Raw genomic sequence first — 21043 nt, 5'->3', positions numbered from 1 at the left:
TAGACCAAGCAAAGAGAAAACAGAAAAAAGCAAATGGTCTGATTCTAATTTCAGACAAAATAGACTATAAACCAATAATAATCGAAAAAGACAAAGAAGGGTATTACATGAAGGTAAAGGGTTAAACTCAACAAGAAGAGCTAACAATCCTAAGAATATATACATCCAACACAGAAGTACCCAGACTTATAAAGGAAGTTCTTAGAGACCTTTGAAGAGACTTTAATAACCACACAATACTACTGGGAGACTTCAACACCCCACTGACAGTATTAGAGCATTGAGATAGAAAATGAACAAAGAGATTCGGGACTGAGCTCGACATTTGACAAAATGGTCCTAACAGACATCTACAGTACTCTCCACCCAAGAACATTAGAATATACATTCTTCTCATCTGCATATGGCACATACTCTAAAATCAGCCACACAATCGATCATAAAACAATTTTCAGCAAATTCAAAAAATCCAAAATCATACAAACCACACTTTCTCAGATTACAATGCAATAAACATTGAAATCAATACAATAAAATACATCAAAAGCATATGTGAAAATTAACCAACCTTCTCCTGAATGACTTTTGGGTAAACAACGAAATTCAGGCAGAAGTCAAGAAATTCTTTGAAACTAATGAGAACAAACATACTACATATCAAAATCCCTGGGGCACATATAAAGCAGTATTAAGAGGTAAGTTTATATCACTAAAGAAAAAACTACATCAAAAGATTGGAAAGATTTCAAATTAACATCCTAACATCACACCGAGAGAAACTAGAAAAACAAAAGCAAACCAGTCCCAAAGCTAGCAAGATAAAGGAAACAACTGAAATCAGAGCTGAACGGAAAGAAATTGAGATGCAAAAACCCATACAAAAGATTAACAAATCCAGGTTTTGTTTCTTCAGAATAACACATCAGATTGATAGAGCATTGGCTAGACTACTAAAGCAAAAAAGAGAAGAGAGAAAAATAAACAGTCAGAAATGACAAAGGGAACATTACCACCAACCCCAAAGAAATATTTTTTAAAAACCCTCAGAGACTACTATGAACAACTCTATGCACACAAACTAGAAGAAATTAATAAATTATTGGAAACATACAACCTCCTAAGATTGAACTAGGAAGAAATTGAAACCCTGAACAGCCTAATAACAAGTTCCAAGATTGTGTTAGTAATAAAAAGCCTACCAACCAGAAAAAGCCCAGGATCACAGGAATTCACAGCTGAGTTCTACCAGATGCATAAAGAAGAGCTAGTACCTTTCCTCTGAAACTATTCTGAAAATTTGAGGAGGAAGGACTCCTCCCTAATTTATTCTATGAGGCCAACTTCATTCTGATACCAAAACCTGGCAGAGATACAACAAAAAAAGAAAACTAGCAAAAAAAAGAAAATACTAGCAAACTGAATCCAGCAGCACATTAAAACTCTAATCCACCACAATCAAGTAGGCTTTATCCTTGGAACACAAGGTTGGTTCAACATATGCAAATTAGTAAATGTGATTCACCACATAAGCAGAACTAAAAACAAAAACCGTCTAATCTTCAACAAGGCTGACAAAAACAAGCAATGGGAAAAGCACTCCCTATTCAATAAATGGTGCTGAGATAACTAGACAGCCATATGCAAAAAATGGAAACTGAACCCCTCCCTTATACCATATATGAAAATAAATCCAACATGGATTAAAGACTTAAATGTGAAACCCAAAACTATAAAAACCCTGGAAGATAACCTAGGAAATTCCATTCTCAGCATAGCCCCTGACAAAGATTTCATGACAAAGATGACAAAAGCAAAAATTAATAAATGTGAACTAATTAACATAAAAAGCTTCTGCACAGCAAAATAAACTATCAACAGAGTAAACAGACAACCTATAGAATAGGATAAAATATTTGCAAATGCATGCCTGTAGTCCCAGCTACTCGGGACGCTGAGGCAGGAGAATTGCTTGAACCCAGGAGGCAAAAGTTGCAGTGAGCCGAGGCCGCACCACTGCCCTCCAGCCTGGTGACAGAGCGAGACTCCGTCAAAAAAAAAAAAAAAGTAGTCAAGGCTGGGCACAGTAGCTCACGCCTGTAATCCCAGCACTTTGGGAAGCCAAGGCGGGTGGATCACCTGAGGTCAGGAGTTTGAGACCAGCTTGGCCAACATGGCGAAACCCTGTCTCTACTAAAAATACAAAAATTAGCCAGGCATGGTGGCAGGTGCCTGTAATCCCAGCTACTGGGGAGGCTGAGGCAGGAGAATCTCTTGAACCTAGGAGGTGGATGTTGCAGTGAGCCGAGATCACACCACTGCACTCCAGCCTGGGTGACAAGAGTGAAACTCCATCTCAAAAAAAATAAAATAAAATAAGACATACACTTTGCCAAGAAGCATATGAAAAAAATGCTGAACATCACTAATCATTAGAGAAATGCACATCAAAACCACAATGAGATACCATCTCACACCAGTCAGATGGGCTGTTGTTAAAAAGTCAAAAAATAATAGATCATGCTGGCGAGGTTGCAGAGAAAAGGGAATGCTTATGCATTGCTGGTGGGAATATAAATTGGTTCAGCCATTATGGAAAGCAGTGTGGCGATTTCACAAAGTACTTAAAACCAAAGTAGCATTCAACCCAGCAATCCCATTATTGGGTATATACCCAAAGGAATATAAATCATTGTACCATAAAAACATATGCACAAGTATGTTCATCACAGGCGTATTCACAATAGCAATGTCATGGAATCAATGTAGATGCCCATCAATGGTGAACTTGATAAAGAAAATGTGGTACAAGTATACTATGGAATACTATGCAGTCATAAAAAAGAATGAGATCATAGCTTTTGCAGCAACATGCATGGAGCTGGAGGCTATTTTCCTGAGTGAACTAACATAGGAACAAATAACTAAATACTACATGTTCTTACTTATAAATTGGAGATAAACGTTGAATACACATAAACACAAAGAAGGGAACAACAAATACTTGGGCATAGTTGAGATTGGATGGTGGCAAAAGGGTGAGGGTCAGAAAACTGCCTATCAGGTACTATGCTTATTACCTGGGTGATAAATCTGTTCACCAAACCCCAATGACAAGCAATTTACCTATATAACAAATCTGCACATGTATAACTGAACCTAAAAGTTAAAAAATTAAAATTAAAAAAGTAAAAGTTATCCCAAAACAAGTAAACAAATAAGGAAGGCAAATAAGAAAAAATCATTGTTTGGGGTCTAGTGGACTCATTTGGAGGTATGGAGAAACTGGCTTTTTGAATTGTCAGAGTTCTTGCACTGATTCTTTCTCATCTGGAAGCATTGGCGTTCCTTTACCTGTGGTGTAATTCGAGTATAGTCACTTGGCTTTGTTTCTGAATGTTTTCAGATAGCCAAGCCTTTGTGCAGGGTCTTTATTTGTGGCTGGATTCTTGCCTTTGATTTCACTGGGGGATATTAGCAAAATATTTTTGGTGTTGTAGCAGTTTTGGCTGCAATCCAGTAGATGTCGCTTAAGAGTAATGGACAGTAGAGAGGCTCTTGCTCAGGCCTGTGGTTCCCTTGTACTTCCTCACATCTACAGCCTGGTCTCCGGTACAGCGGGGAAAGAAGTGACCCCCTCACCAGGTCCGCTCCTGAGCCTTGGGGGAAGCCCCTCCGATCATTAGCACTGCACCATCATTTCTTTTGCTAGGTGTTCCAGGCTGCGGGGCTCCCTCAGGCAGAGGCCACCGCAGGGAGATAGGCCATACGTTTTCCAGGCGTACCCTGCTCCCACAGCAGCCGAGGAACCCACGCGGTTACCCCTCTCAGTGCTCTGAGAGTGTGGGTTTCTCTTCCCTCTCTAGTGTGGGACCTGGGGCGAGCTCGGGCTTTTTATTCCCTCCCCAGCTTGGGGGAGCAGGGGACGGGACCTTGGCGGTGTCAATGGCAGAGGGCTTGTCAGTTGTCTCTGGGAACTCCACCCCAGATAAATTCAGAGCCGCTGCCAATCAGAATGACCAGCCCGGGATGGGACGTTTGTGCTGTGGGCCCAAGCCCAGGGCCCTCCCTGGTGGAGAGCAGAGGGATCGGGGGCTTGTTGCGGGGACTGTCTGGCCTCCTCTCCATAGAGCAGCTGTGGCATGCTGGATGCACAAGCACAGCAAGCAGGCTCTTTGTTCCCTCCCTAGCCTGGGGGGTGGCAGCAGTGGCAGAGGGCCTGTCAGCTGCCTCTGGTAACTCCACCCAGAGCTACTGCTACTGCCAAGGGGAAGGATCCAGGGGTGGGGAGGCTGTGCTGTGGGCCCAAGCCGGGCCATGTCTGGTGAAGAGTAGCAGGGGTCAGGGGCTCGCAAGGAAGACAATCTGGCCTTCTCTCCCTAGGACAGCTGCAGTCAGGCTCTTTGTTCCCTATGTAGCCTGCGGGGAGCAAGGAAGGGCCTTACACTCAGCTGGTGATGGCACAGAGCCTGCCGGTTGTCTCTGGGAGCTCTACCCCAGAGAAACTCAGGGCCACTGCCAAATGAAAGATCAAGTGGGGGTGGGGCAGTTGTGCTGGGACCCCAGGCCGGGAGGCCCTGTCCAGTGAGGAGTAGCTGGGACAGGGACCCACGTGGAAAATAATCTGGCCGCTTTTCTGTATGACAGCTCTTCGTATGACAGCTGCCTTGCTGAAGGTCTAGGACAGTTCCTGTGCTCTTCGATCCCTCCCCAGCCTGAGGGCAGCATGTGGGAGACCACAGTACCAGAAATCTCAGGCCTATTGGTTACCTCTGGGAGTTCCTTCCCAAAGAAATGAAGAGCCCTGACTGGCCTGAGTGTTCAGGTGGGAGTGGGGTGGCTGCGTGGGCGACCCAGGCTAGTGGGTTTTGCCTGGCTTGCTAAAGCAAGTGGGGCCTGCAGTCAGTCTGCTCCTCAGCACCGTGGATGCAGCCCCTATTCTAGAGGCATGCAAGAGAGCTGGCCTCCCTTGTTGGTGGGGCTATGGCAGCCGGCACCAAGGTGCTCAGGGCCCCAAGGCTCATGGGGCTCCAGGTGAGCCTAGCTGCAGCTCTGCCCAGACTCCAGTAATCTCTCTGTGTTGGTCTGGAGGCCCCCCGGGGTCACGGGAGATCTCCTGTGCCAGGATTGCAAAGGCCCATGGCAGAAGTGTGGGTCCCAGGAGGTTCTTATTCACCCTTTCCCTATGGTAGGGAGCCTCACCTGGCTCTATGCCAATCCTGGGTGGACTGCTTTCCTGCCTGGCCCCTTTCTGCTGTCCATCGATTGCAGTTGCTTCCTTGATGAATCCTAACATGGCCTCATGGATGAGCCACTTGAAGAGCTAGTGTTTACTCACCACCCTGTCTCCCTCTCCATGAGTGGCACATGATAGCTGCTTCTGGCACCTCTCCCTATTCTGTACTTTTTTATTGATAATACATGAACAACGTTATCCTACATGCTAATCAAAATCAGTGGTTTTCATTTCTGTGGTTGATTTTTAAGGGTAAGCTTACTTTCATGCTTATAAGCCTTTTCATTTTTTCCTTTGTTCATTGCCCACATTTCCTTCTATGTACCTATTTCATATTCATTTAAGCAAATTCTTTATGTATTAGATAAATTTTTATTATTTATATCAATTTTTAGTTATTTTTATTTTAATTTTTATGCATGGTTGCCCTCTTATACAGTCTTGGAGTAGGGAGAAAATATTCAATTTACATGCAAACCTTATAATCGTGCAGAAAATAATCTCCACATCTATGTGCCATAGAAATATTTTCAGCATTTTTCTGCCTTTTGCCCATATAAACTTTTTTCATTTTTACATATCAAAATATGTAGAAGACATCAAGATTTAATATATCTTTTTATTTTCATTTTCTTTGTCAAACTTCAATGGCCTTTCTCACCTCCAAGATTGCAAACTTTTTATCCTATATTTTACCACCATTTTTGTTTGTTTTCTGAAGAAGCTGTCAGCATATAGACAGGTTTGTCAAAGACTTTTGCCACTAGCACTACAGATTCTATCAAATATACTCATACAAATTTTAATTTAGAAAAAATAATTAGAGAGACAATAACATGAGAGGTGCTCTCTACAATTCAGTTCATGCCAGACCATGGCTGATTGATGTGTTCCTTGAGCCAAGAGTGGCTCTTGTCCTCTCGGCCTCCTGGTTATTGCAGGGATAGGTCACCTAGCAGGTTAGTTCTACAGTGTTTTTCTGGCAACAATTTCTGTAATAGATGCCCAGCATAAATAATGGTCTTCTATACTTGAAAAATTTTATAAGTACCTAATTTCTCACATTAGACCCCACTATTAATACAGGAGTTATTAAGAAATTATTTTTAGGCAGCTAGAAAGGGTAAAAGCACAGAAATTCCTGCAAAGACAAGCTTGGTCTTGTCTAACTATATTAGAAGAACATAACTATATTAGAAGGATCACTGTCAGTGGAAACTGAAATAGAAATCTGAATGACTGCCATTCCCTCTATCCTATATTTCAATTTCAACAGAAACAAACTTTCATCTGCTCCTGACAATGCTGGAGCAGCACAGAAGAGGAAAGAGTAATGGGTGGCGGCACACGCATTCCAGCTAAAGTCTGCCCTATGCACTGTTCACGTTTAGTGTCCAGGCTCTTGTTAGAAAATTCATGGAGCAGGTGTTTGGAGACTTGATTCCCATCCACAGGCACTAATTCACTCATTTTTCTTTATATTTCCTCATACCTCCTTTTAAAATATTTATTTTATGGCCTTCCACTCCTGTCTCACTAAATATTTCTACACTTCATTTTTTAAGTTACACTTTTACTTAAGTTGATTTATTTTTCTCTATTTTTATCTTCTCCCTTTTTCTCTCTCATATTTGTCCTCTAATGATTCCCCTTGCTTTTCTCATTTCTCTTCTATTTTTTCTCCTTTGTTACTTTTATTTCTCAATGTCCTTGCAGTTTCCAATATTTTTCCACTCTCTCTTCTTGTCTTCTCTATTCATTTCTCCTTTATTAGATCTCATATTTGCCTTCCCATTAATTCTGAGAAGCATCACTATTGTTTTCTTTTGAAACAATAGTAAAGACAGCACATGAAGTTTCTTCACTCCAATTTTTCTAAGAGTTAAAAATAACTAACCCACCTTTCAGTACTAAATTACTTTCCTTGAATAGTATCCTCCTTAAAATATACTCTGTAAATACTTTTAAATTATTTCCCATTACCTCAAATATTTTGTCTGTTTATAACTGATCTTAATAAAAGTGGCACTATTCACCTTTATGCTTGAAAGAAATTTCTCATTAATCCACCCTACCAGCAAAAACACATTTTATAAATGTCCCCAAAATAAGAATAAGAATGTGATGTCTATTAATATGTGCTATCTAGTTTGTAACCCATAACCTAAATAATCACTAACTTTTTGTGTGTTCTGAAAAATGTGGATAAAGTTAAAGAGTATTATCAAATCATTAACTGATACCAATGTTTATAATGCCATGATTTCTAGGCAAAGTAATGGATGCCATTTAAAAAGCCCTCATTTGGGCATCTGTCTATCTGGGTTTAAATTCTTCATCCTGCAATTTTTTTAACCCTGAGATCTTGGGAAGGTCATCTCCCTAGCCTGAGTTATTTTATCTCACTGTGTTGATTTATGAATATAATAAGATGAGAATGATAGCAATAATTAGCATATTGAAGTCCGACTAAACCAAAAATAAACAAGGAAAAAATGTAGATATTAAGAGGGCCTTTAGTTTCTAAGAAGTAAATATATAATATAGATCCTCTGTCCCTGCCTTTGAAATGAGTCACTAGGGTAATGGTAGCTACATAAATTTAAGAGATTACAAGAAAAGAATTTATGGAGGCTTCACTTCAGCCAGCTCTCAAAGTCCCAGATTGGTATATGGTAAGACTATTTGTAAAAGAACCTCTCATCCCTGCAGGTGTGGGAACTAGACAGAGCTAGTCTCCTGCAAAATCGTGAAGTTGCTGAAGATTTTCTCTGCACTCTGGCATTTCTGCATTGGATATGATTTCTGTTCCCTCGTGCCTTTCAGTTAATAGATATAGGTTTAGGACCAAGTATAAACATTCCCAAGGCAATGTTAATAAAGGCTTTATACATTCCTAATAAATTAATTCTAAATATTAGGAGAAACTGGAGCTATATTATTAAGAACAGGTAAAAGGTGCTACTGTGTTACCAAATTCAGATTCAACATATTAATCTACGTCTGTTATAATTTTGATCTTTGCATTTCAAGGCAGCAGATGTCCCACCTGAGGTGTTACAATATCTGTTTCCATTTCTTCCTTATGTTCCTTATAAATACGGAGAATGGCAAAAACATTTACGTCTTTAGTAATCTAAAGCTCTTCTCATATGGCAGATATAACCTCCTTCTAATAGAAGGAACAATAACTGATTTTTCCTGACTTCATTCTTAAATATCTCTTCTCAAAGAGGAATATCTTACACTTTGAAATCTGCAATCAATTTGTGATGCAATGGAGAATAATACACTTTGGGAATTTGAAGGCTAAAAAAGCTGCAAAACACTTTCAATTGTGGAAATGCCATCAAAATATAGTCAAAGAATGAGACTAGAAACATGTTATATATAAATAGTGAAGTATATATGATTTAAAAGTCACTATGTCGCTTCTAAGTTTTAAAATCAACATTCTATCAGTGACAGACATTACAGAATAGCCAGCATGTTTATTAGGTCCATGTGGGCAGAAAGCCGAAAGAGGTTATTTTATTTCTTACGTTACTATTTTTTTTTTAAAGTATATAATAGGAAATCACTGATATAACAAGAAAGGAAGTAATGTGGTCAGGTAGGTATTATGTTAAATTCAGTATCTTTCTGGTGACAAAGAAACAGGCAAAGAAAAATAAATGATGTTCACAAAGACTCTTTGGCATAATCCTTCTTGGAGAGGAGAAATGCATGTTGAAGGACTAATTCCTCACAAAGAGATGTATTCTTAAATACACCCTATTGTGGTCTTGGCCTTTGTTGTTTTCATTTTAGGAATAAGTGTCTCCTATGTTCCACTAAAAAGCAATATCAACTATGTTTTTAAGCTAAATATTACTAAACAGAAGAAAAGTAATTAAGAATCATATAGTAGAACAAAATATAGTTAAATTTCAGTAGATTTATTTTTATTTAAAAAGATTTTTTTATTTTAAAAATTAAAATACTAAACAATTTTTCAACAAATATAAAGCATATTCAAAAATATTTTGTTCTAATTTATGTCCAATTCAGAAAAAAAGTGGGAAAAATGGAAAATGGGGAAAAGAGAAAAAGGGAGAAAGAGATACACAAAATCATAAAGGTAAAAAAAGAGGGGGGAGAAATGCAAGAACAGGAACAAATGCAAAGACAGTAATGGAATAATAGGAAATGAAAAGACAGAGAGGCATGAAAATGCATATTTTGCAAAACTATATGTACCAAATAAACTAAAAAACAGTGTTTACTTTCTTAAAAGAAACAGAAAACAAGTGATATAAGTAAAGAAACATATGTGGAAAAACATTCCCATCTTAGAGTATATTACAGTCTTTCTTGCTACCAAAGACTTTTTAAAATATGATTTTTTCATAATTATAGACATAATTAGGGACTTTGCTTCCTAATGTTTTCCACAATACTTAAAATGAAGGTAGTCTGATGATCTAAATTAATCCTTAGAATGGAGGCTTGTTATTCCTGCTAGGAAAGATTTGTCTCCCTAGACTATCTTAGAAGCTAGAACCATGAAGCAGCCTGTATTGTAGTGTCTACAATGCAGCACCGAACAAGACAGAAAAATGTCCCTGTTCCTGGGGATTTTACATCCTAATGCATGGAAACAGACAACAGACAAACACACCAGAGAGAAAACAACTGATTGTAATGAGTGCTATGATAAAAGTGTAAGAGATGGGGGAAGAGACTACTATTCCAAGTGAGCTGGCCAGGGAGGGCCTTTCTGACAAGGTGACAACATTTCAGCTAAGATCTGAATGACAAAACTACACCATCTCTGTGAAGATCTGAAGATAGACTTGTTGAAAGCTCATGAAGGAAGAGACTAGTGCATTGAGAAGCAGAAAGGAGGCTAGTGTGGCAAGACAGTAGTGAGCAAATGGAAAAAAGTGTAAGGGAAATTAGAGAGGTAGAACTGATATAGGCCAAATGGCAATCGGTCAACATACTATGTGTGAGATGTAACAGGCAGAGGAGTGTTCCTATCTGATTTACATGTTTAAAATGTTGTGCTGGCTACTGAGTGAAAAACGGGCTATAGAATGCAAGAAGTGGAGGCAAGGGGAACAGTAGGAAACATTTGAAGTACTATTCATATAAATAAGAGATGATGGTAGGTTAGGTTAAGAGGTAAAAAAGAAGACAGAAGAAAGTATTTATACCAAAGAGAACCTTTGGAGAGATAATCAATGGGACTTATTGAAGGACTGCATATGAGAGGTGTGGAAGCAAGCATAACTCAGAATTTTTAATGGTATAGCCATAAGGTTGGAAATTAGGCAGTGTGCTTTAAACATACTTGACTTTAAAAATGTATTAAATTTTTTAATAGGTAACATATTCACATTTTTAAATAAAAAATAATTCATACAGTGAGAAATTTCCTTCTTATATCTGTCCCCTATATGCCCATTTCACCCCATACCTCAAAATTGGAAGCTAATATTAATTTTTGTGTCCTTCAAGAAATTTATGTGCATTTACAAGCAAGCATGAAAATAAATTCTTGGTTGTATTTCTTAGAATATAATTTATATACATTAGAATACACATATCTAAGTGTCCAACTTGGTAACTTCTCTTAAATATATGCACTTTAGAAACTACTATTCCAAACAAGATAAAGAATATTTCCATCACTCCAGAAAGGTTTCTTGTGATCTTTGCCATCCACCCCACCCATCTATCACCTTAATGAGCTTTCATCTTCTAATTCCTAATAACATAGATTAGTTTTGCCTTTTCTTGGATTTTATAAAAACAGAAGTATATGATGTGTTATTTTGTATCTGGCTTTTAAACTCAGCATTATGATTTAGAGATTCATGTGCGTTGTTGCATTTTCTGTAGTTGTTTCTTTTTACTGTGGACTAATGTTTCATTATATACTTAACCCTAAGTTTGTTTATTATCATTTTATCCTTTTATGGACATTTGGGTTATTTCAAATCTTAGGCCACCAATAAGGTTTTCATTAGCATGCTAATTTAAATCATTTCATAGACATGTCTTGGCTAAACACGAGTGGGATTATCAGGTCATAAGGTAGCTGTTTGTTTACATCTACCTGAAATTACCTGAAGTTTCTATTAAGTTTTTCAGAGTGGTTAGCCATTGTAAATTCCCAACATCAATGTATGAGAGTTCAAGTTACTCCAACAATTAATTCACCAACATTTGGTGTTGTGTTTTACTTATGCCATTATATTTTCTGCATTTCTAATACTTTAATATCTTGTGCCTTCCTAACACTGGAAGAACTGTCCCTCCTATGGCTAGCCAATTCCTAGAGATGGTAAAAGCCTCACTTGCAACCAATCCAGAACCCATACTCCAGCCACTTCTTTTATCAGGCACCTATAGCGCTATTACACTCCAGGCCACTATTTGCCTTCCTTAATCACCCCAGGGCCAAGTACCAGACACTTAGAGACAGCCCCTATCCTCCGGAGCCCACTGGAATTATTCAATCTAGCCAATCCTAAACCTGCTTATCCTGCCCCATCCATTTATTTCCACAGAAACTATGATAAAGGCTCTTACCCACATTTTACTCACCAAAGAGCACAAAGGGTAGGTGCTCTTTGGTGAGCACCCCCAGCAGGGCAGTCCCCCACCCAGGTGTCTGCCTGCTCCTGCTTTTGTTTGACTGTTAACAGCGCTTCATGCCAGGGCCACCAGCTCCCATCCCTCCTGTCAGGAAGGACACAGACAGCAAGTGCCTGGGGGTAAGGCATTTGCCAGGTAACACAGGTGGTGAGTGCCGGAGCTGGGATTTGAACCCGGATCATGGCACTCTGTATGGGGCAATGGAAGGTTTGAGGATGCCCATGTAGGAAGGAAGGGCAGCCTGGCCCCACTGAGCCCAGCTGCTCCCTGTGACCCTGGAGGAACTACTTAGCCCCCAGCTGGGGAGAGAGTCCAGGAGGCCAGGCTTCCCCTTGCTTCCTGGCTCAGGGGATCACAAAGGGACAAGGAAATTTAGTGTGTGTGTCTTATTTTTTCATTCACAATTTAATTTAGTATCAAGCAAGAGAAGCTTTAGCTTAACCCTGCGTATCAGGCAAGACTTCAGTTACAAAATGGTATTTTTTTTTTTTTTTGCTCTTGTGATTGGCTTCCCCTCTACTTCTTTTGGTAAGAGCAGGTTGGTGTGCAGGCTCAGAATCCATTTTTCCTCCCACACCAAAGCACCTATGGTTTGGGTAAGCAGCCTGGAGCCTGGCTGCATAAAGCTTTGCAGCAGGAGGGTCCCAGTAGGAGGGTCGAGGTGCTACTGCCCTGGTCCAGCTCAGAGGCCAGCACCAGGGAGGCTCAGTGTCCTGTTCCCAGGATGTGCACATGGGGTTACCTTTCTGCATCTCTCCATCGGTGGTAGGTGCTCCTCCAAGCCCCCTCATGCCGGCCTGGACACAGCGGTCTGCACCTTCACCCTATTGCATGCCAGTGGAGTAGAGCCCCCCCCAGGCCAGAAGCCCCACAGCTGTTGGCCTTGGCTTGGACACCGGGCAGGGGGCACCAGGGCAGGAGCTGGCCGCGATCCTGTGGGTCCAAATGCCCCCTCACTGATGGGCTCGTGTTCTGGGTCCGGAGCAAAGAGGAGCAGGTGTCGAAGGCACCTCAGGAAGGCGCTGGGCTCGGTGGGCGTCTTGTGTTCCGCGATTTTGAGGCCATTTGCAGCCAGCTCCGCCAGCCCGAGCTCCGAGCTGCAGCTGCTGCCACGCACAACAGCACCGCCAGGAGTGTCCTGGGGGCTTTCTTCAGAGGAGGCTGTCAGCATCCTCAAGTTCAGCTGCTTAGCCCCAGTCCTCCTTCAAGAGGCTTTTTTTTTTTTTCACCAGAGGCTTCTCAGTGGTTTGAAAGCTCAGCTGACTCCCACGAAGTTTGCTGGGAACACAAGGCTGTCAGTGACATTCCTGGCGCCAAGACTTAAGCACGTGGGTTGCACGCATCGGCCAGTGTCTGTGCCACGTGCACTGACTCCACCTGAGATGCGCACGCCGCACGCGCATAACGGTTTGGCCGGCCTGTAACGGCTTGCACGCGCACGCCACACGCGCGTAACGGCTTGGCTGGCCTGTAACGGCTTGCACGCGCAAGCTGCACGTGCGTTAACGGCTTGGCTGGCTTGTAGCGGCTTGGCTTGGCTTTGCGTTCTTTGCGTGGCTTGGCGTTCCTCGCTTGAATTGACGTTTCCTGCTTGGATTGACGTTTTCTCTCTCGTGTTCCTTTGCTGGGCTTGACCTTTTCTCTGTTGGGTTTGGCATTTTCTTGGGTGGGCTGGGTGTTTTCTTGGCGGGGGGGTTGGCTCTTCCTGGGGTGGGCGTGAGGTCGCCCAGGGGGGGCGTGGGCTTTCCCCGGGTGGGTGTGGGTTTTCCCTGGGTGGGGTGGGCTGGGCTGGGATCCCCTGCTGGGTTGGCACGTTTTGGCTGGGATTGACTTTTTTCTTCAAACAGATTGGAAACCCGGAGTTACCACCTGCTAGTTGGTGAAACTGGTTGGTAGACGTGATCTGCTTGCTACTACCGGCTTCCGCTGGCTGTTAAAAGCAGATGGTGGCTGAGGTTTATTCAATGCCGGCTGCCTCTTCTGAGAAGAAGCCATTTGGTCTCAGGAGCAAGATGGGCAAGTGGTGCTACCACTGCTTCCCCTGCTGCAGGGGGAGTGGCAGGAGCAACGTGGGCACTTCTGGAGACCACGACGACTCCGCTATGAAGACACTCAGGAGCAAGATGGGCAAGTGGTGCCGCCACTGCTTCCCCTGCTGCAGGGGGAGCGGCAAGAGCAACGTGGGCACTTCTGGAGACCACGACGACTCCGCTATGAAGACACTCAGGAGCGAGATGGGCAAGTGGTGCTGCCATTGCTTCCCCTGCTGCAGGGGGAGCGGCAAGAGCAACGTGGGCGCTTGGGGAGACTACGACGACAGCGCCTTCATGGAGCCGAGGTACCACGTCTGTGGAGAAGATCTAGACAAGCTCCACAGAGCTGCCTGGTGGGGTAAAGTCCCTAGAAAGGATCTGATTGTCATGCTCAGGGACACTGACGTGAACAAGAAGGACAAGCAAAAGAGGTAACCAGGCCTGGGCTGGGAGGAGGTGGGACCTGGGGGGATGATAGGGACATACCCTCCTGGTGGGGGAGGAGGGGAGCCTGGCTTTCTCACCTCCGCAGGCCTCACACCACCCTGGATGTGGAAACCTCAGAGAGGTCAGGGCACAGGCCCCTTTATGAGCAGCAACACAAAAACAAAACTTTAGCTGATTTCCAATCAAATTATAATTTTCCTTGTAGAACACTAATGGACTGTTTTAAAGTGATTTAACTCGCAAAGTTGTTGATGCAGCAGATTTTTTTTAATCTACAGATTTTAAAACAATGTTCTATACATTATAGAAAAGTGTATATTGAGAACTAAGAACGAAGCCCCATAACACATCAACTTCAGGGCTAAATATTCTTCAAATAAAATCCAGTATGAATTTTATGTCAATGTACAGTATGTAAATATGTTCTTTACTGAGGAACCTTAGAAGGAAACTGAAATGGGAAGATGGTTCCTGTGCTTGAAAAGGAAGATTGAATTTTCTTAAGATGTGAGCTTTTTGGCCGGGCATGGTGGCTCACGCCTGTAATCCCAGCACTTTGGGAGGTCTAGGCGGGCAGATCACGCGGTCAGGAGATCGAGACCATCCTGGCTAACACAGTGAAACCCCGTCTCTACTAAAAAATATTAAAAAAAATTAGCCGGGCGCGGTGGCAGATGCCTGTAGTCCCAGCTACTCAGGAGGCTGAGGCAGGAGAATGGCGTGAACCCGGGAGGCGGAGCTTGCAGTGAGCCCAGATAGCGCCACTGCACTCCAGCCTGGGCGACAGACCGAGACTGTTTCAAAAAAAAAAAAAAAAAGATGGGAGATTTTTCTATTTATCACTCTTACCTAAGCCAAATAAAAATAGCAAAGTTTTAGCGTTTTTAAATTACACATGCTGTCTTTTATTATTGTGATAAATTAATTTTTTGTAACGGAATGGAAAAAGGCTTGCTTTTCCAGATATCAAAATGTGCATGTTATTTATTTCCACAAATTGTTTACTAACAGCTGAAAAGACATCAATGAATAGAACAGAATAGGGAATTTAGAAATACCCAAATATATGTAAGAATTTAGCACTTGATAATGGTGATTTTTTTTTATTATAGAAAAAAGATGGATTTTTCATAATTCATTTTTGGAGAAAACTAGCTAGATTTTTATGTCACAAAAATAAGAGTATAGATTAAAAATTTTAAATATACAAAAAGAGAAACATACCAGAAGAAAACACAAATGCCTATTTATGTATGCAGATATATATATATACACACACACACATATATACACACACTTTTTTTTTGATGGAGTCTGACTCTGTTGCCCAGGCTGGAGTGCAGTGGTGCGATCTCGGCTCACTGCAACCTCTGCCTCCTAGGTTCAAGCAGTTCTCTGCGTCAGCCTACTGAGTAGCTGGGATTACAGGCACCTGCCACCACACCTGGCTAATTGCTTTGTATTTTTAGTAGAGATGGGGTTTCACCATCTTGGCCAGGCAGGTCTTGAACTCCTGTCCTCGTGATCCACCCACCTTGGCCTCCCAAAGTGCTGGGGTTACAGGCGTGAACCACCATGCCTGGCCTATATATGCAGATATAATAAAATAAGCTCATTTTAAAATTGGGCAAAGTACTTTTTTTGCATATCTACCAGTGACCTATGCACATAGGAAAATACAGTGTTCCTGGTAGAAGAAGGAATTTAAGTTAGAAGAGGAATGAAATACTGTTTTCTATTTAAGTTAGAAGAGGGATGAAAGGCTGGGTACAGTGGCTTACGCCTGTTATCCCAGCACTTTAGGAGGCTGAGGCAGGTGGATCATGAAGTCAGGAGTTTGAGACCAGCCTGGCCAGTGTGGTGAAATCCCATCTCTACTAAAAATACAAAAAATTAGCTGGGCATGGTGGCACGCACCTGTAATCCCAGCTACTCAGGAGGCTGAAGCAAGAGAATTGCTTGAACCAGGGAGGTGGAGGTTGCAGTGAGCCGAGATCGCGCCACTACATTCCAGCCTGGGTGATAGAGTGAGACTCCATCTAAAAAAAAAAAAAAAAAAAAAGGAATGAAATACTGTTTTCTATCCACAAAGTTTGTGAGGATGAAGAGCAGTGGTACTTATGGTACTTATGTAGTTGTTTAAAGTTGAAGTTGCTGCAGCTTTTCAAACAGACACTTTAGTGGTAAGAACCACATTTTAAAAATATTATGCGTTTTACTCATCAGTTCCATTATACTGAAATATCTTTACCAAATAGATGTCTGTTTTTCTTAGTATTGCTTAAAATAGCAGTGTATTTAGAAGAACCCATATAAAGATTTCATGAACAAATTTCAGTGCATCCATAAGATGGAATAATATGTAACTATTGAGGGTGTCAGTAGATACAGAGATATGTCAATGTGCAAAGATGTACTTTGCTATATCAAGTGATAAAAAAATCAGTTTGTTACACATATACACGAACAGAATCTGCTCGTGTTGCTGAAAATATGTAGAAAATATAATCAAACTTGTTTCTGGGGATTTGTAAGTGAAGTTTTTCCCTTTCTCTTATCTGTGATTTCTGCAATGAACATCTGAAGTTTTAATTAAGGTTCATTAGTAATGCAATAATCCTTGGGAAGAGAAGGAATATGCTTCTTGCATAGATGCAAATAATTTCTCACATTCTATTATGTATTTTTCTTTCTGTGGTTGGCTATCTTCGTGAACTTTTACCTTCTTCAGAAGTAGAGGGATTGTGTTTACCTGTTCCTGTAGATTTTATTGTATATACATTTTATTACATAATTACCTTTTCATTATATATAGATTAACATGTAAAAAGTATGAAGTAGTCATTTTAGTTGAGTTATATATTTATGAAAATTAAAGTAGCAAATATAAATGATTATTACTATTGCAAATGTATTGCGCTACTCGACAGGAGTTTTCTTTAAAAATATTGAACTCCCAAGCTGTGTTCATCCATTCTTTCAATCCATTTAGTCATCAGACATAAGCCAGACACCTATTATGTGGCAGGCATATTCTACTATCTCTCAGGATCCTTCCATCTTTGAAAACTTCATGTTTGCCTGCAGGGCTTGAGCAAGCTGAGAGATTTAAAATTGGGGCATTAGGACTTAATCTCAATTGAAGCTTTTCCTCCCTCCTTTCAAACAGAAGCATTTCTGAAGGTAGAAAATAGTAAAAGACAACCCTTAACTGCCCTTTTGAAAATTTATAAGTCTAAAACAGGAGAAAGACTGTTTCAGTTGTTTTAAGAACTAAAATGTGGTACATAAACAGCACGTTATACTATGCAGCCATGAAAGAAGGAACGAGAGCATGTCATTTGCAGGAACATGGATGGGGTTGAAAGCCATTATCCTTAGCAAACTAACATAGGAAGAGAAAACCAAATACTGCATGTTCTCACTTATAGGTGGGAGCTAAATGATGAGAACACACAGATACCTAGAGGGAAGCAACACACACTGGGGCCTATCAGAGGGTGGAGGGTGGGAGGAGGGAAAGAAGCAGGAAACAGAATGAACAGGTACTGGGCTTAACACCTGGGTAATGAAATAATCTGTACAACCAACCCCTTTGGTGCACGTTTACCTATGTAACAAACCTGCACATCCGGCACATGTACCCCTAAATGTAAAAGTTGAAAAAAGCTCCACAAATAGTTTCATAAATCCATTTTAAAAAGAGAAAATTTATAACAGTATTAAATCCTAGTATGAATGATTGGAAATATCTGATGTACATACATTGTATAAATCTAAGTATTGAAAAAAATGAGCCCATGCTATTCATTTCAATTCCAAGTTTTCTTTGGCTTAAAGTTTATTGAAAACCAAAGTAAGAATTGGTTTATTTTAGAAATTTGTTTTTGTTTTCAGCTCAGCTTTCCTATTCCATAGTTCTTTTAAGAACTAAAATTTATCTAAATGCTGGTCATCTGACTGGAACTGCCCCAGACCTGTTATAACATATTCTACTTAATGTAAGGCACCAGGGATTGTAGGATGCCCCATTATTTTATGTCTCAATAAGAGAATTATTTAAATGCTGCCAATTATAGTAAATCATGAATTGTAAGTGATATTTCAGTGGAGACAACATGGAGACAATGATCATCGTAGAATCACTAAAGTACAATGTTAGCTATAATATTTAAAACACACCTCAAAGTGTAGGTATAATTGTATCATCTCACTTAATTCAAATGTTGTCTTTAGTGGTATTAGTAAAAATTATAATATCTAACAATTATTGAGCTGTTATTTGTGTTAGGAACTATTCTGTATCTTTTGTGCATAGTCTCATTTAAGCATTACAGTGGTTTCCTGTGAGAAAGCTACTATTTTCATTCCTATTTTATTGATGAGGAAACTGAGACCCCAAAAGGCTAAGCAACAGCCAGGAAGTGACAGAGCTTCAAGTAGGATTCCAGCCCAAGTTGAATGTCACCCAAGGGCTATGCTCTTTGTATTCATGTAGGCTGCTCTTTCATTAATACAGCGAGCAATGAGAGATAATAAATAGTGTGCTTTTTTCATGGGAAAGTTAAATGTTTGTTTTGAAGGTAGAGTAATAGGCTATTCAGTGTTTGCAATTATACATGAATCATTTATGTGGGTGTAGCTAGTGCACTACAATTTCCTAAAACATCTTCTCACTCTCATAGGACTGCTCTACATCTGGCCTCTGCCAATGGGAATTCAGAAGTAGTAAAACTCCTGCTGGACAGACGGTGTCAACTTAATGTCCTTGACAACAAAAAGAGGACAGCTCTGACAAAGGTACGCAGTAGCCAACTATGTCAGCGTGAGTTGGGTTTGATTTCAATACATAGCATAAAAATGAGTTTTCTCCTTTAAATATAACTAGTTGGTGAAAGCTGTGGAATGTTATTTTGAATTCCTAGGATTTGTAATTTGTTTTTGGTCTAATACTGACAGGCCGTCCAATGCCAGGAAGATGAATGTGCGTTAATGTTGCTGGAACATGGCACTGATCCAAATATTCCAGATGAGTATGGAAATACCACTCTGCACTATGCTATCTACAATGAAGATAAATTAATGGCCAAAGCACTGCTCTTATACGGTGCTGATATTGAATCAAAAAACAAGGTATAGAGCTACCAATTTTATCTTCAAAATACTGAAATGCATTCATTTTATCATTGACCTGTGTAAGGGCCAGTCTTCCATATTTGGAAGCTCAAGCATAACCTGAATGAAAATATTTTGAAATGACCTAATTATCTAAGACTTAATTTTAAATATTGTTACTTTCAAAGAAGCATTAGAGGGTACAATTTTTTTTTAATGCACTTGTGGTAAATACTTTTTTTGAAAGCACTGAATTTGTAAAAGGTAATACTTACTATTTTTCAATTTTTCCCTCCTAGGATTTTTTCCCCTAATGAATGTAAAATGGCAAAATTTGCCCTGAAATAGGTTTTACATGAAAACTCCAAGAAAACTTAAACATGTTTCAGTGAATAGAGATCCTGCTCCTTTGGCAACTTCCTAAAAAACAGTAATAGATACGAGGTGACGCGCCTGTCAGTGGCAAGGCTTAAGATATTTCTGATTGCTCATGTGGCAGAAGTGGAAAGCGGAAAAGAGAGCAATCAGAAATATCAAGGCCAATTTGGAAATTAGATAATGGAGGAGACCATGAAGAGGTTGTGTGTGTGTGTGTGTTGTTGTTGTTGATTGATTTGTTTCCTTTGTATGGTGAGACAAGGTTCTCTTCAATTTTAGAGAATGACAGTTTTCAGTTTGAGAGAGGGAGTTAGTGAGTTGTAAACTGCCTAGAGATCAATTTTAGGAGGCCTCTAAGGAACCAGATTGGCAGTGAATAGGTGGTAATGTAAGGGGAAACCCTTGAGCAGAGGGAATATCAAGTAATTAATTGACTTAGTATCCTATTGTGGTAGAAATGACCAATTAGAGTCTCAGCTCTGCTTTCAACTCTAGAGTGTCTGAATGGGAAGGTAGAAGATAAATAAGTAACAAGATCAAGTTGGATTTTCAGTTGACTAGACCCTGTTCTTCTCTTACCGGTGAAAATCGTGGTGTTTTCAGCAAATGGGTCTCTCTCCTACTCCTTGCTCTTTTTGGCCTAATCTTCAAATGAGAAAGGGAATTGGTCATGTGGGTGAGAAATGAGACTGAATTATTGTCTGTTGCACTAGCTTTCAGCTAGAATTGTGCATCCCAGTAACCTGAGGAAAATGTTTAAATAATCAACAAGTCTAGGCTTTTTCTGAATATTTTGATACAGTAAGTCTAATAAAGCCTGGATATGTATATTTGAAAATGTTTCCTTGAAGCCAGGCATGTTGGTGCATGGCTGTAGTCCCAGCTGCTAGGGAGGCTGAGGTGGGAGGATTGCTTGAGCTCAGGAGTTCGAGTCTAGCCTGGTCAACATAATGAGACCCTGTCTCAACAACAACAACAACAACAACGACAACAACAATTTTCTCAAAATCTGGATACACTCCTGCTTAAGAGCCACTGAATACGTAAATGTAATATGTAAATTCTTATGTCTCAGAAACTTAAGGTATCTCTAAAAGAGTTGGGGTTGGATATGTGCTGATTTCTTTAAATCTTTCCTTTCCAATAACATTAATCTGATTTTTTTTTTTTTTTTGAGATGGGGTCTCACTCT

The 21043-nt window shown here is 40.5% G+C and overlaps 1 pseudogene; it reads left to right on the top strand.

Annotated features, from left to right (window-relative positions):
* The first annotated feature begins 13357 nt into the window (after window positions 1-13357).
* Window positions 13358-21043, top strand: part of LOC100995769 (POTE ankyrin domain family member F-like) — a 42473-nt pseudogene continuing 34787 nt past the window's right edge.

This window comes from Pan paniscus, chromosome 15, assembly GCF_029289425.2.
Source record: "Pan paniscus chromosome 15, NHGRI_mPanPan1-v2.0_pri, whole genome shotgun sequence".
NCBI classification, from domain to species: domain Eukaryota; kingdom Metazoa; phylum Chordata; class Mammalia; order Primates; family Hominidae; genus Pan; species Pan paniscus.
Note: the sequence above shows the minus strand (reverse complement) of the source record. Positions and strands in the feature narration are given on the sequence as shown.